Source organism: Propithecus coquereli, unplaced genomic scaffold (genome assembly GCF_000956105.1).
Source record: "Propithecus coquereli isolate 6110/MARCELLA unplaced genomic scaffold, Pcoq_1.0 Scaffold123, whole genome shotgun sequence".
Taxonomy (NCBI): Eukaryota; Metazoa; Chordata; class Mammalia; order Primates; family Indriidae; genus Propithecus; species Propithecus coquereli.
In genome coordinates, this window is record NW_012136414.1 from 1,110,935 (window position 1) to 1,125,577 (window position 14,643).

Consider the following 14,643-nt stretch of genomic DNA (forward strand, 5'->3'; position numbering starts at 1 on the left):
TCTCAAAAAAAAAAAAAAAAAAAAAAGAAATAACTTAATGCTATATTTCAACCCCCAATTGGCTCTTGCACCTATTTCAATTAGTTAAGAAATCAAGGGTAGGTAGGGTGAGATATGACTAATAAGCTCTTACAAACCTCCTACAAAAATAAATCTATGTTTTTATCTATTTCATCTCTTTTAGTTTTCTTTTGCTGATTTCTGGTAAACTCAAACTCTTGCTCTGTGCATGTGATCATCATATATATATTTATATATCTTATGAGAGAAGAGAAGGTATTGGAAATATGGGTAATTCCAGATGGAAAGTTTATGTTTTTTATCTAATCATTTCTCTTTAGTTTTAATCTGTGCATTTGTTTGCTCAATTTGTGAGGTACAATGCCAGGTTCCAATGCATCAACAGTTACCTTTCCTGATGTAGGAATAGCCTTGTCACATCTAAGATCAAATTTATCTTGTGATGGGAATTCACTGGAGCCACTCTCTTGACTGTTTTTTCTATAATCCCTGTTCCATCTCTTGTAATATTTCCTGCCACCATGACTCTTAGCCCAGTTGATTGGGCTACCACTTTCCAACTTGATAAAGAATCCCTCCTGACTCACAAACACCACTGCTGAAATGGCTTGGTTTGTTACTGTCACCTGTGATGCAATATCAAATTAGCATACTGGCTTCAAGTGCTTTTCTTTAGCCTGGTTTCACAAACTCAGTGTCTGCCCAAAATTCCTCAAAGTTACCAGCAATTGAGTAATTTCCATGGTTTCAGTCATTAATGCAAGTTCTCTCTTAGCCTATACTTTAGAGGAGAGACAGAGGTGATAAATACATATGTTGCCATTGTCCCATCACTCCTCACAATTCTTGAATCACAAACTTTTGTAAGTAGTAACTATCTAGATCTCTGGGGCTTTAGAAAGAGCAAAAATTAAATAGGAAAAACGCAAGGCCTTTCATATAACAAACACTCTTGGATTTCTCAGCCCATAAGCAAATCTAAAGGTATGATTATAAAGCTACAGAAGACAAAAATGTGTTTTCCCACCCAATGAACAACTGAATCTATTTGATTTTCTATAATATATATCTCAGTAACCCGAATTAATTTATATATCAAATTCTTTGAAGGGAGGGAAGGAAGAGCAAATAAATAGATTGATTATCAGTGAAGATTATATTTGTCCTATTTCCTTTTATAAAGAGAAAGGAGGTAAGATCTCTCAGGCTTGACTGATATCCTAACTTTCAAAAGATATGATATGCTTCTATGTGTTTCACTATTTTATGTCTTCTTCATCAAGTTAAAAATAAACTAATATTTATTTTACTGATTTTTAACAGTCCTCTGCGATTGCACGGAATCTATGTTGCCAGTCACTAATTCTGACTACATAGTTTCATCCCAAGAGAGCCCAATGGTTCTCAAGACCAGAGATATAAATTCATTTCATTCAAAAATATTGAACACCATACAAATAGAATAGATAATGCCAAAATATCAGCAATATCTGAAATAGGCTTTTGATTAATGATTTGTGTTAAGCAGACCTAGGTATTCATAAAGGGCATGTGAAAGCACAGCAAAATAGGAACAAAAGCTAAACAAATGTCATTCTTTTCGACAACCCACTAATGCATAGCTAAGAATGTATTTTCTATATTTTCAGATGAAACTAAATTAGCTATAATAAGTTGTTAACTCTTATAATAAGTTGTTAACCCTCTCTTGAAGGGTTGAAAGTGGTGCTACCATTTGGAAAACACAAAGGTATTTAAATGAATACTACTGAATTTACTACAGCAACTTTCAGCCCAAAAGTAATTTGTATTTTGTTGTTGTACATGCTGATATAAAAGAAAAGAACATGACGAACTGAAGCTTTTCCCCCAAAGGAACTTGACCTCCTTAGTGGAAAAAAAAAGAAAGGAAAGAAAAGAAAAATAAAATAAAACACAGCTGTTTGGCCTAAAGGAAGAAAAGGATTCCCCAGTGACAAATTTATAATCAAGAGGAAATCAGGTCCAAAAAATGAAATGAAGGCAGCCAATGCAATTGTCTCTGAACTTATATAAAATGGTTCGAGCTTCAAAGGAGAATGAAGAGAAATGTCTACGAAGTAACTCTCCATAGTAACTCTCCAAAACGACCAAGGAGGAAAGAAGAAACAAAATATAATACTTGAATATATTATGCATTTCTGGATTTTCTTTAAAACTGCCACAAAGTTCCAGTATATTAACATAGCTAAATCAGAAATCACTGATGCTAAGTCCTAATTCTAACCACACCACAATCTGCATCTTGAATACAGAGACATCAGCTGTCCGATGATAGGAAATAAACACTTCTGGGACAACAGGTAAATAGGTAAATGGTATAAATAAAGTGAATTTAAAATGCAGATACTATTTCTTTGGCAATTAAATTGCAATCAAAGCATGCAGAGTTACTAGAATCAGAAGTGGTAGTGAAATCTGGATCTGCCTTGATCAAGTCAAACCATCCAAAACCTAAAAACTGACTTTCTTGACTGAAAAAAAAATAAATCATTTTCATATATATATCAAGTACAGGCAGTTTCAATTTGCAACTCTTTGCTCTCTCAAGGAATAGCCTTCGATTCTTAACATGTACCTGGCGGCTGCACTATGCTTGCACTCTATATTATTACATAGATAGGAGCAAATACCAAATACCTCACAAACTTGTAGAGATTTAACATAAAATTCAAGATATGAAGATGACTTACAAATCTCAAAATAGAATCCCAAGACTTTTGTTTAATGAATGTATTTTATTTTAGTTTGCTCTACTGTAACATCTCAAAAGATAAGGTTTATTTTTAAATTGATTGATTTGGTTCCATTCTTTATAGTTTGGAGAAGGGGGAAAGTTAAATCTTGGTAGTATCGATTAAGGTCTTGTGCTACCCTATGGACTCCGTCTGCAGTTATCACTTTTTGTCCCCTGGCCTCAATTTCCGTCATTAACTTTTCCCTTCACTTGCCACAACTTGAAATGGTTATGAATGGTGCTTCCTCTCAACCAAAAGGAAGTTTTGCCAAACTATGCTTTCAGAGGAGTAGCTTGCAGGCGTCTGTAATTCACAGGATGAAAACTTTTGAGATTATTTTCTCTAACAAAATGTATTTGAATTTTTTTAGTTAGAAAAGAACTCCAATTTGTTAAGGTAAGATTTCCTTTGATTACCCCTCAGTGTTTTTAATAATACACATTGCTGGTTACTCCATAAAGATATTCACAAATATACAATAAAAAGCTCATATTTAAGACCTTTCATATTGCCATAATATTAAAAATAGGGATGCAAGTAATTAATGATAAAATAGCAGGAAAAATATTTCAAAATATCTATGCTATTCCCAGTAGAAATAAATCGTTTCTGTGTGAATAATGACATATACACAAAATGAAAAATAACTTGGCTATTTTTTCAGCATGTTGTTCTGATACCAAAAGGACAAAGAATAATAATCAGTACACTCCAGTATGATGAAGAAAACAGAATTGCAGATGTTGTGGCTCCTAACCAGAGGAGGCAGGAGCCCTGAGCAAGGAAACTCTCTGGTGGCCAGAATTGCTGAACGCACATCCTGAAACCAAGAAACGCCAAAGCTTGATGAGAACTCGGAAGCACCAGGAGAAGCTAAAGAAGCTTCCAGACTGAAAACTCACAAAGTTTTCTGCACTTGCTTTACCTGAAATTTAAATTACATATCATAGATTTTTTTTTTTTAGTCTTTCTGACTAAATTGGGGTAAAATAGCAAGTAATTTTTTGAGACAACTGAAAGAAAATTGCTATCCTTTCATGGCATTGACCACAATGTTTGTTTATAAATGTGTAAAAAAACCTAAGAAGAGGGCTTCCTAGGGGTGTTCGAGGTGGTACATACAGAAGAGGTTTATCTATGTGAGAGAATCTCAAAGAAAAACTTGACCATGCTCATAGGCAAATAGCCACAGAAGTAATAAATTGTATGGGTGATTCCTCCAGCCCATGGTCTGTCAGCCACAGTGGGTGAGGAATACTCTTTGAAATTGTAACAATCAGGGTTGTAATTTACAACCACGAGCTTTATTAAATCTTCTTAAGACATACTCATATTTTTAGATTTTCTCCCTCTTAAAGATACCAATTCCAGAATATTTCTACTGGAATTTTTGCAACATATACAATGCATTTATTAAAAGATAATTCATTTATTCCCCATGTTTATTAAGCAAATATATATTGCATATATACATATATGTGCATTTGTACATATGTGACCTCTGAACAGCATAATGTGAGCAGCATTACCATTGAGTTGATATGATTCCAGCTAAAAGTAAAAACACTCGGAGTGACATTTTAGTTTTTTCCACCCGTATTATCAATAAACATCAAATATTCCTTATATATGTTTTAATTCTGAAAATAGTGCAGGAGCCTGCCTTTTCCCCTGATTGTTTCCTTGCACATCACCTCAAATTCTGGGAATGCATGTTTAGTCATAATTATAATAAATATTTATGACAGATTCAAAGGATTTTTTTTTTACCTTTTAAACTAAACTGATTTTAAGAGGAAACCAATTTATTTCTCATACCTGAGGTAATATAAGTAGATTTCGTTTTAAACTTGGGCATTTGTTTTAACCAAGTCAGTTGTTTCTGATGAAGCTGAAGTAATCTTGGGCTTTGTCAATCTAATATGACATCTGAAATGAGGAAGCTGTAAATCCCTCCCTACTCAGCTCAGATCATTGCTGAAATCTGTGTCCATTCTGGGCAGTGTGCTTTCAGAGAAGCATCAGAAAATTTCAGTTTTACCAGAAAAAGGAGACATAGTTGATAAAGGAATTCAAAATCATGCCCAAGGGAACCAGTAGGTGAGCTATGACAAAGAATCTGGCAGGCCCAATTATTCTATATTTCTATGAATAAATGGAGTTAGATTATGAATAATATTCTTATATAATATATGTAAAGTACATTGAAGTGAGATGTTCCCAGACTTTTCGTTCAAATTTATAATTCAAAATACCATGACTTAATACATATAGTTAGAATTAAGAATCTAATTATATTGCACATAAATAAAATGCACATGATAACTTTATTTACTTTTGGCAGAAATTACTATTTTTTTTCTTCCCATTATATAAAGTGGAATTTTTACACTGTTATAGAAAATTGAACATTTTACAGGGGATCATATTTTCTACAATCTGTGCCTAGATTTTACAAAGCAAAATCTACATATTCTATCATTTATCTATTATAAAATCTATAGAATGTAAGGATAAGAAAATAATTTGATTACATTTGACATATCTTGTATAGTCACAGTCTTTCTTTAAATCAATATTTTTCAACTATGTTTTTCAGTACTAAAGTTTCAAAGGAAGGGCTTAATGGAATCTTTAGATGGATAAGTGAAAAGGAGGGGAATACTTCATCCCTACAACAAAATTTGATTTAGAATAATGCATTTCACAGCATTATATGTGTGTGTTTACATACACACTCATATACACACACGGTAAAAATACAGCTAACTTTTTTATAATCATTGCTATAAACCATGCCTTTGTAATCAATATTAATTTTTAGTATTATTTTTACCAGATTTGTCTTATGTCTTTCAAGATTCCAACAAAAGCCTGTACAGTATATAAGAAAACGACTACGTTTTCATTCCATATTTCGGGCACCACTTACCATCACTCAGGGAAGGAAGATAGAGGTAACGTTTCTCTTGTACTAGCTCTGGGGCAAGGACAGTTCCAAGGAAATATGCATAACTGTAATCTAGCCTCTTTCATTAAACTTGCAACACTTGAGTGTCCTCTTGATTGCAATAGCATAGGAAATGTGCTATCAACACCATGACCTTTGATAATCAAGATGTAAAAACATCTTACAGTAGAGTGATCAAAACTTCAATTTTAAAAAAATCAATTTTCCACATAAGTGTTGTTGTTATGACTTCATTTATTCCATACATAAGTTATTGAAGGCCTACCTTACGTGGTAGGTGTAAGAATTTCATAGATAAAGGACATAGACCCGGCTATCAAGATATTCTAAATATAATAGGGGAGGTAAAAAATCAACAGGAAATTGATATTTCCCATAATGGAAGTATATGGCAAGGATGTCTAATTCAGATTAAAGGGTCAGAAAAGGCTTCACAGGAAGGGAAACACAATTGAATTATTAATAAAATATACCAAAGGAAGTAGAAGAGCATTCCAGATAGAAGGAGAATATGGAGAAATGCATGTGGATTTGTATTGTTATAAGGAAGAAGAGTACAAATTGGAAGTAGGTGAGAAGTAAGATTAATTAATAAGAGGTAAAAGATCATGAACTTTACACCAAGCAAAAAATTCGAATCTTAACAGAAAGGATAAAGTATTTAATATTTCAAGCAAAGAGTGTGACAGTGGAGATCGAATAATGATAGATTTGAGAGATCTTACCTAGAAAAAAATGGATAGGACTCAGATATGTAAGTAGGATGTGAAGGAGAGACATCAGTGAAGACACCCTCCCTTATATTTTTAAACTAGGGTGAATGAATAGATGTTCTCAGAATTACAACATTCCACCAAAACCACTTAATATGTACAATTAAAAATATCTCTTAACGTTTTCCAGGGAGGACTTGTTATTCCAGTAATACATATTCTTTTCCTCTATGCCATTTATACAACATGTATCATGCTTTTTCTCACCCAGAACATCTAGCCCCTATCTTCAAAAATCCACCCCTTCCTCCCAAGCTGAAACTCTTCTCCATGAAGACACACTTGGCTGTCTAAGGAAGCACATAGCACTGTGATGTTAACCCACCTTCAAATCCTAACACAGACCCACTGCTTTCTCCTCATGTTTGTTATGATTGCCTTGGCTCCAAAGGTCTGCATCAGTCTGCCCTTTTCCGTACCCCACCGTTCTATCATAACACTCAATTATTTCTTCATTTCACTTAGTTACCAAACATTAGACACTTCTTTTTCACACGTGAGTGAAGTAAGTAGAAAATCATTTCTGGCATGCCCATTTGATTAGACATTTTTCTCTGTTTTCACTTTATTTTCCTATTTTTCTTCAAAAGCTTTTATCATTTCAACTAAGAAAAGCAGTGAGTAATAGAGTGACTATTGTCCAGGAAAGTTTTCTGATGTCTCCTGAAAAAAAATCATATTCTATAAAAAAATATATTCTCCTGAGCTTTTACCTAAAACATTCACATCTCTGTACAAATATAAAATCAGCTGTGGGTAATTTTTGGCATCCATTCTATCCCTTACAGACTATATTCAATTTCTTCTGTAGTGCTTAAATTTATTCTACATCAATTCCAAGCATAAACAAATATTTCAAAGAAACCTAATAGAACGTATACCAAGAAACAAAACAAAGCAAAAAACTTTCTTTAAGATAAAGAAGACCAAAATGAATCGAGGGATGTTTTTGCAATAGACCTGAATTCATTTCCAACAAAATTTCTGTCCCTTATCCCTAAATGCTTTGATTGATAGGATATGTTTAGTTTTTTTCTTTCAACTCATGGGAATCTCTGAGGTGGCAGTTTGGAAGTTACCAGTTGTCCCCCATGACCATGTGAGTGAGTAGCTGGCACAAGTAGGCTTTGGAGGGGGTCCTACCAAAGGTCAAGTGACCCCTGCTGAGTCATAGGCCAATGAATATCATGCCAAGTGACTTGTCCAAGGCAATTTTATTTTGTCTCTAAACCCTGAAGAAAGACACAAAATAATTTCCCATTATACCCATGACCCATTTACCATTTCCCTGACAGTTTTATCTTTTCATGCCCCAGAACTGATGAGAAGTTCTAAAAAGAAGAGTAGAAAAACAGGAAGAGACTACTCCATTTCGAGGTAAGAAATGTTACATTACAAAAACAAAATGATCAAAAAGATCACAAAAGAGGATAATAATGAGGCTTCCAAAAGATTTTCACTTCAATAGAAGCCAAACCCTGTTCACTGTCTTCCTCTAGCTTGATTGGCAGGGAGAATCTTCTCTGTTGGTAAAACGAATTCACTCAGAACTGATTGTCTAAATTCCTTTTTCTTTTCTTTTCTTTTCTTTCTTTTTTTTTTTTTTTTGAGACAGAGTCTCACTCTGTTGCCTGAGCTAGAGTTCCATGGCATCAGCCTAGCTCACAGCAACCTCAAACTCCTGGGCTCAAGCAATCCTTCTGTCTCAGCTTCTGGAGTAGCTGGGACCTGGCTAATTTTTTCTATGAATTTTTAGTTGTCCAGCTAATTTCTTTCTATTTTCACTAGAGACAGGGCCTTGCTCTTGATCAGGCTGATCTCAAACTCCTGAGCTCAAATGATACTCCCGCCTTAGCCTCCCAGAGTGCTAGGATTAAAAGCTTGAGTCACCACACCCGACCTGATTGTATAAATTCTGAGTGTAGCAGAAATCTTTCTCTGGTAACATTTGCTAATGTCTACATGGCAGCTATTTGTATAATAACTTCTTTAAAGTAAAGTAGATAAATTACACTCTAAATGCATTCACTGTGCTAGGCAGGGCTTGGTGATCATTTGTATGGCATATGCTCCATTGTCATTGCAAACATTAATTTATTAAGTGTTTATAGATCTATTTCCTAAGAATAAAAGATCTTTAGGCTTCTCCAAACCACAGGGTCCTTGATATGTTTTCTATAAACTGGCAAGCTATTGCAAAGGAAAAACACTATTTCAGAGTTGAAGAACAATGCGGCTATTAGTGGTGTTAGTTTAAATCTACAATAAAATATTCAAAAGTGTCTTTAAAATGATAGAGAAGAATGAATGAATGAATGAATGAATGAGTACTTTAGGAAATCTTACAGATGACCTCTTAGACTGCTCTTACAGATGTTGTAAATCAAACTGTAACAAACCCTATGCATGGTCATACAGAGTGGTATAATGGACATCGGAGACTCAGAAGGGGGTGGGTGGAAGCATGTAAGGGATGAAAAACTTCCTGTGGTGTACAATGTACACTATTCAGGTGGCAGGTACACTAAAAGCCCTGACTTCACCTTTTTACAATTCATCCATATTTCAAAAAAACTGTATGTACCCCTTAAATCTATTGAAATAAATTAAAAGAAAAACTGTAGCAAACACTGAAAATATTATCTTTAGTTTATTGAGGATCATAAGGGCACATCAGAGACCAATTAGCAGTTCCAAAACATTTCTAGTGTGTCTCTAGCAGAGACATAGAATTAATTACTCCTTCAAGTTCATACCGATATTTTAATGGGATAGGAATCACAGTTTAACCAAAGTCCTTATTAGAAAAATTATCTTGAACCATTCTGTTGTTACATGTGTAATCCAAATCCCTGTCCTTTAATATAATACCTCTCCCTTTCTGTATTCTCTTAATTTTTCTTCTAAATAATTTAAAGCATTGTAGTTTGCCATATTTTGTGAATCTTCTCAGCATCCCTACGGGAGAGGTGTATGATGAAAGAGGAGGTTGAGTCACAGAGAGGAATTGATGGTTGTTGCCTAAACTTTTCCTTCTTCTCCCTGCATATACTCTGCCCTTAGATCATCTCAACGCTCCTGTGGCTTTGAAAACCATGTATATACACCGATAAGTCATAAATCTATATTTACGACCCTAAACTTTGTCCTGAGCTCCAGACCTCTTTATTTAATTGCACACAACCCATCTATCCCACAGGCATCTCAAAATCAACTTGTCTAAACATGTACCCATCATCTTCTCCTATTAGTCTGGTGTCCTCCTGCAATCCCTGAACCAGGAGATTCTACTCCATTGCCCAATTCGTTGCCTTGTGTACATCATCAATCACGGCTACCATCACCCCCGCACACACACATCCACTCATCTTCACCTCCGCTGCCACTTTCCTAATCCAGACTACTATCAACTTTCACCTAAATCCAAATTTCCACCCACTTTCCTAGTTATGTCCCCTGTTTCCTTCCAATCTATTTTCTACATTGCAACATAATCTTTCTATAATTATGCTTTTGATGGTTTACAGTTTCTTGATAGCATCTCCCTATCCTTTGAAAAATTTCAAACTCCTGGACCTGGTTTAACAATGTGTTTATAATCAGAGAAAGCCCAGCTTGCGTTTATCACCTGATCTCTAACTTCTTCCCCAACAAATTCAACCCCAACTGCATAGACCTTTCTCCAGTTCTTTGGAATTACCAAGAACCCTCCAAGTCTGTTCTTCCATATTGTGCCCTGATGAAATACTCATACCTCTCAGTTGTTCACATGATTAATTCCAGCTCATCCTTTGGATTTCAACTTAGAAGGTTTTCCTACCAGAAGTCTTGCCTTTGACCTATAGGCTCAAAATGGACAAAGAATGTGTCTGCCTTGTGTATCACAATAACCCCAGCACCTAGCAGCCAGAGTTCTTGGCACTTACTAGTTACTCACTATATTTGGGTCAAATAGATAAAAATTTTCAGGCCGAAGTCCAGAATATAAGATTTAGTTCTAACTGTTATATTATTAGGTTAGTTAATTAGGTCGAGTATAAAATAAGGAAGGCATCAAAATCTGAATCTATTTTTAAAGATTTAGGGAACAGATTTTCAAAACAGGCTTATATGGTTTTCAGTTATTCTCTGTGAGCAACTCAGCAAAGCCATATACCAATTGGTGGAAAGCTCTTTCACATCAGAATTTAGTAAAAGCCAAACTATCCACACAAAAAATGTCTTATTTGTCACCATTCCCAATTTTTTTTTCTTTTTTTTTTATTTCAGCATATTATGGGGGTACAGATGTTTAGGTTACATATGTTGCCCTTCCCTCCTGCCCCCCCAAGTCCGAGTTTCAAGTGTGTCCATCCCTCGGATGGTGCGCATTGCACTCTTTGTGTATGCATATACCCGTCTCCTCCTTCCCCCTCTCTCCTCCTCCCTGCCCGACATCCAATAGATGTTATTCTTATATGTGCACTTATGCATCGATCAGTTAATACCAATTTGATGGTGAGTACATGTGGTGCTTGTCTTTCCATTCTTGGGATACCTCACTTAGTGGAATGCATTCCAGCTCTATCCAGGAGTATACAAGAGGTGCTATATCACCATTGTTTCTTAAAGCTGAATAGTACCCCATGGTATACATATACCACATGTTACTAATCCACTCATGTATTGATGGACACTTGGGTTGTTTCCGCATCTTTGCAATTGTGAATTGTGAGGGGTCAACATTAGCTCAAGCGGTTACTTCCTCATGCTGGACTTTCCATCCATCATTCCCAATTTTAATAGGAATATTTAATTTAATTAAATTAAATTTTAAAATCTTTCCTAAAATTTTTTCTGCTAATTAACAGATTGGCTTGGTATTATGATTCCTGCTTGGATTCTTTACCTAATAGAGATTGAATGACTGAGCCTTCCACCTCTGGAGATCTGGAATCAGTTTACTGAGACACACCTGAGTTCTCCTTATCCACTTGACATAAGTAGCAGTAGCTGTGTGATTTACAATTGCACTGGTGCTGACCTACTAATGGAATTGGATGAGTGGATTAAATTTTACCAAGAAAATATTGAGTCTAATCTAGGAGCCAAGCTCTCTGTAGTCTCGTATCTCATCAAACCCTATCTTTTACTAACATCACAATTTGTACAAATGCTGTTCAAAGCAACACATTAAAGTGAATGACTGGAAATGTAGCTTTATGGTGATAAAGGATTTTTATTCCATTTTCCTATCTGGTCATTTCATATGCATTTATAAGATGTTTATTATTGATAATGAGCTGATTTTCATTGCTTCTCAGACAAATATGGTTATATAAATATTGATACAGATGTGGAGATATGGATACAGATATATATATTGATACAAATAAAATGTTGGTTTTTTTCTTTCGTAAATTTCCCTAAACTATCACATAGTTTACTGGTATGCTTTGCTTATATGCATTAGTATGCTGAAAGTGTTTCTATTTAAAGTTCTTGTTAATATTTAAACACATTACTCCTTTGAGAATTCATATTGTTTAATCATCATAATTGTAAAAAATAACAAAATGATTTGGAAAATCTCAATGCAAAAGCTCATGAGCAATTCTTGCTTTTGAGGTCACAGTTTCTAAAAATAATATCTTTTTTTAAAAGAATGTGGCCTAGGCATCAGATGTGTAGTGCTAAGGTTGTTTGTTTTTTCCTTCAGAAATAGTAAAGGAAACCAGCGGTTCCTCTTTGTAATGTTCACTTACACAGCAAGAGATGCAAATACATTCTTTCGAGACCTGATTTTTTAGAACAGCTCATTAGCGCCATTTAGCATGTAATAGATATTTTGGCTAAAGAAGTTTATGGGTTTTACAAATAATTTCTTCCTCCCACACACCAAATTTAACAGTTTTATAGTCCTTTACAACTTCCACCCCATGCATGCACCTCATCATTATACCAGGAGCCAAATTTTAATGATTTTTGTTGCCTCTAGCACCTTATACGTGGTTAGAAATGATGCACCCCAAACTCTGATTAAATACGAAACTTTACTGATGGAAAACAGGTCCACTGAGTAAGTAATAATGATGAGTGAGATTTCATGCTGTTTTACTGCCAACAGACCATCAGAAACAGAGCTCAGTTCATATAAAAACAGCCCTCGACCAAACAAGTCAGGATGGCTGGCGGCCTTGGTAAACACGTAAATGAACTTGATAACCCTCTCTGTTTGGAGAATTCATGTAAAATACTCTCCTGCTTGCTTTATTTGGCTTGGTTTAAAATGTCAAGGGATTTGCAATGAGGCCGTTAGCTTCTAAACTCCTAAATTAATTGAAGGTGTATTATACAATGGCTGACCAGGACCTGAAGTACGACACACAATACCTTGAGGAAACCTGAGAAACACACAACAGAATCTAAGAATAATGTGTAAGGTAGCTAAAAGGAAACATTATTGGATTTCTCCAAATACTGAGCACTGCCATCCTAAAAACATAAAGAGTTGGCAACATGAAGAATTATTGTGTATTGTTGTAACTTAATAAGTTATAATGATGTGACAGTAAGAATAATGAATAATATTTATTGAACACTTAGTAACTGCTAGATTCAATACTGTGTTCTTTCTATGTATGAATTCATATAACCCTTCCAACATTTTAATGTAAATAAATTGTTCACATTTCACAGATATGAACGTTGATCTTCAGGGATAGTAAAAGTACCTTGCTCAAGGTCACATGTGAGCCTTGGATATAGAGCCAGCATCCAAACTCTTGTATGTTGGACTCAAACTGTTCTTACTACACAATTTGTATTTCATTCATTCATGTTTAAACTTAACCTGGTACTTGTATTAATCATCTGAGTCTTTTCTTAACCAAAATTCCTGCCTTTTATTGTAAATGAAACAAGAAGGGGTAAAAGTAAGTGATTTATAAGATAACTAATAAACTGTGACCAGCCCATGCAAGGCAGAGTTGGTTCTAGACAAAATTACAGAACAAATGTTTGAATTTGAGCCCCTCTAAACTTCGTTTTGCACCCAGATTCTCACCATCTATCCTCCAAATGGTGTCTGTTCTTCAATCTTCTCACCTTTAAAATATCCCTCTCTGTAACCCAACTCCACTGGGTTGGACAATGGCCCAACCTTTGTCTTTTCTATATAGCTTTCCAACAACACAGTTTATAAGTCTTATTCTCTGTGTGTTATTCTCTCACATCTTCACTGGAAATTTTTCCTGTCTATTAAAACTCAGGCAATTTTTATTTTCCCCAGTGAAAGAAAGGTCTGTTGCCTAAATAAGACTTTTTCTGAGTGTCATATAGTGCTAATAATAATTGCAAACAATTTCTGTCAGGGCTTTCCCTTGCCAAAAAAGGAAAGAAGAAGATGTTCTTTCCCCATTATCTAATGCATTCCCTTATTTCCAAATCTGTCTATCTCTCTTTCTTCTATCTTTTATATTCAATACTTGACTGACTCAGATTCAGCTTTTCCTATAGCATTCAGAATACTGGCTCATCAAGCACAAGCATGAACACACCCACATTAACGCCCATCTCTGGCTGTCTTCTTGTGTGAGCGTCCTTGACCCAATTGTGGGTTTGCCTCCTGGACATCAGTCTTCCTCTGAGAGCCAGTCTCACACTGCCATGACTACCCAGCTCATTCTAGAATCCATGTCTACTAAATTTCATTGCACCTTGATAATGTAGTAAAAATCAAATGGATATTTTTATAAAATAGTGGTGTGAAATACTATCATTTTCTTGAAATGGACATTCTGATTTGTTCTATTACTTCACAACGATACATAAACCATGGCATCAAATATTGAGTCCCATAAAAATAAATTAGTAAGGCAATTTCATCCATTGGTCTTTGATTTCAGAATAAAAAACATCTTTGATTCACTTGATTTCAATTGTTTTATCCTGTATTTTAAATATACACATAGAAGAAATCACTTGATCATAATCTACTATAAAATGTTAAAGGGGTGTAAATGGCATTGATCAGAACTAATAAAGTGCTGATCGCCAATAAAGTACTGATCAGCAATATTAATAAATGGAATGAAAGGTAATAGGCCTATAAAAAGGTAAT

General features: G+C 34.8%; 1 pseudogene; it reads left to right on the forward strand.

Annotated features, from left to right (window-relative positions):
• LOC105804980 overlaps positions 1–12,733 on the forward strand; it is a 22,615-nt pseudogene extending 9,882 nt beyond the window's left edge.
• The last annotated feature ends 1,910 nt before the right edge of the window (positions 12,734–14,643 follow it).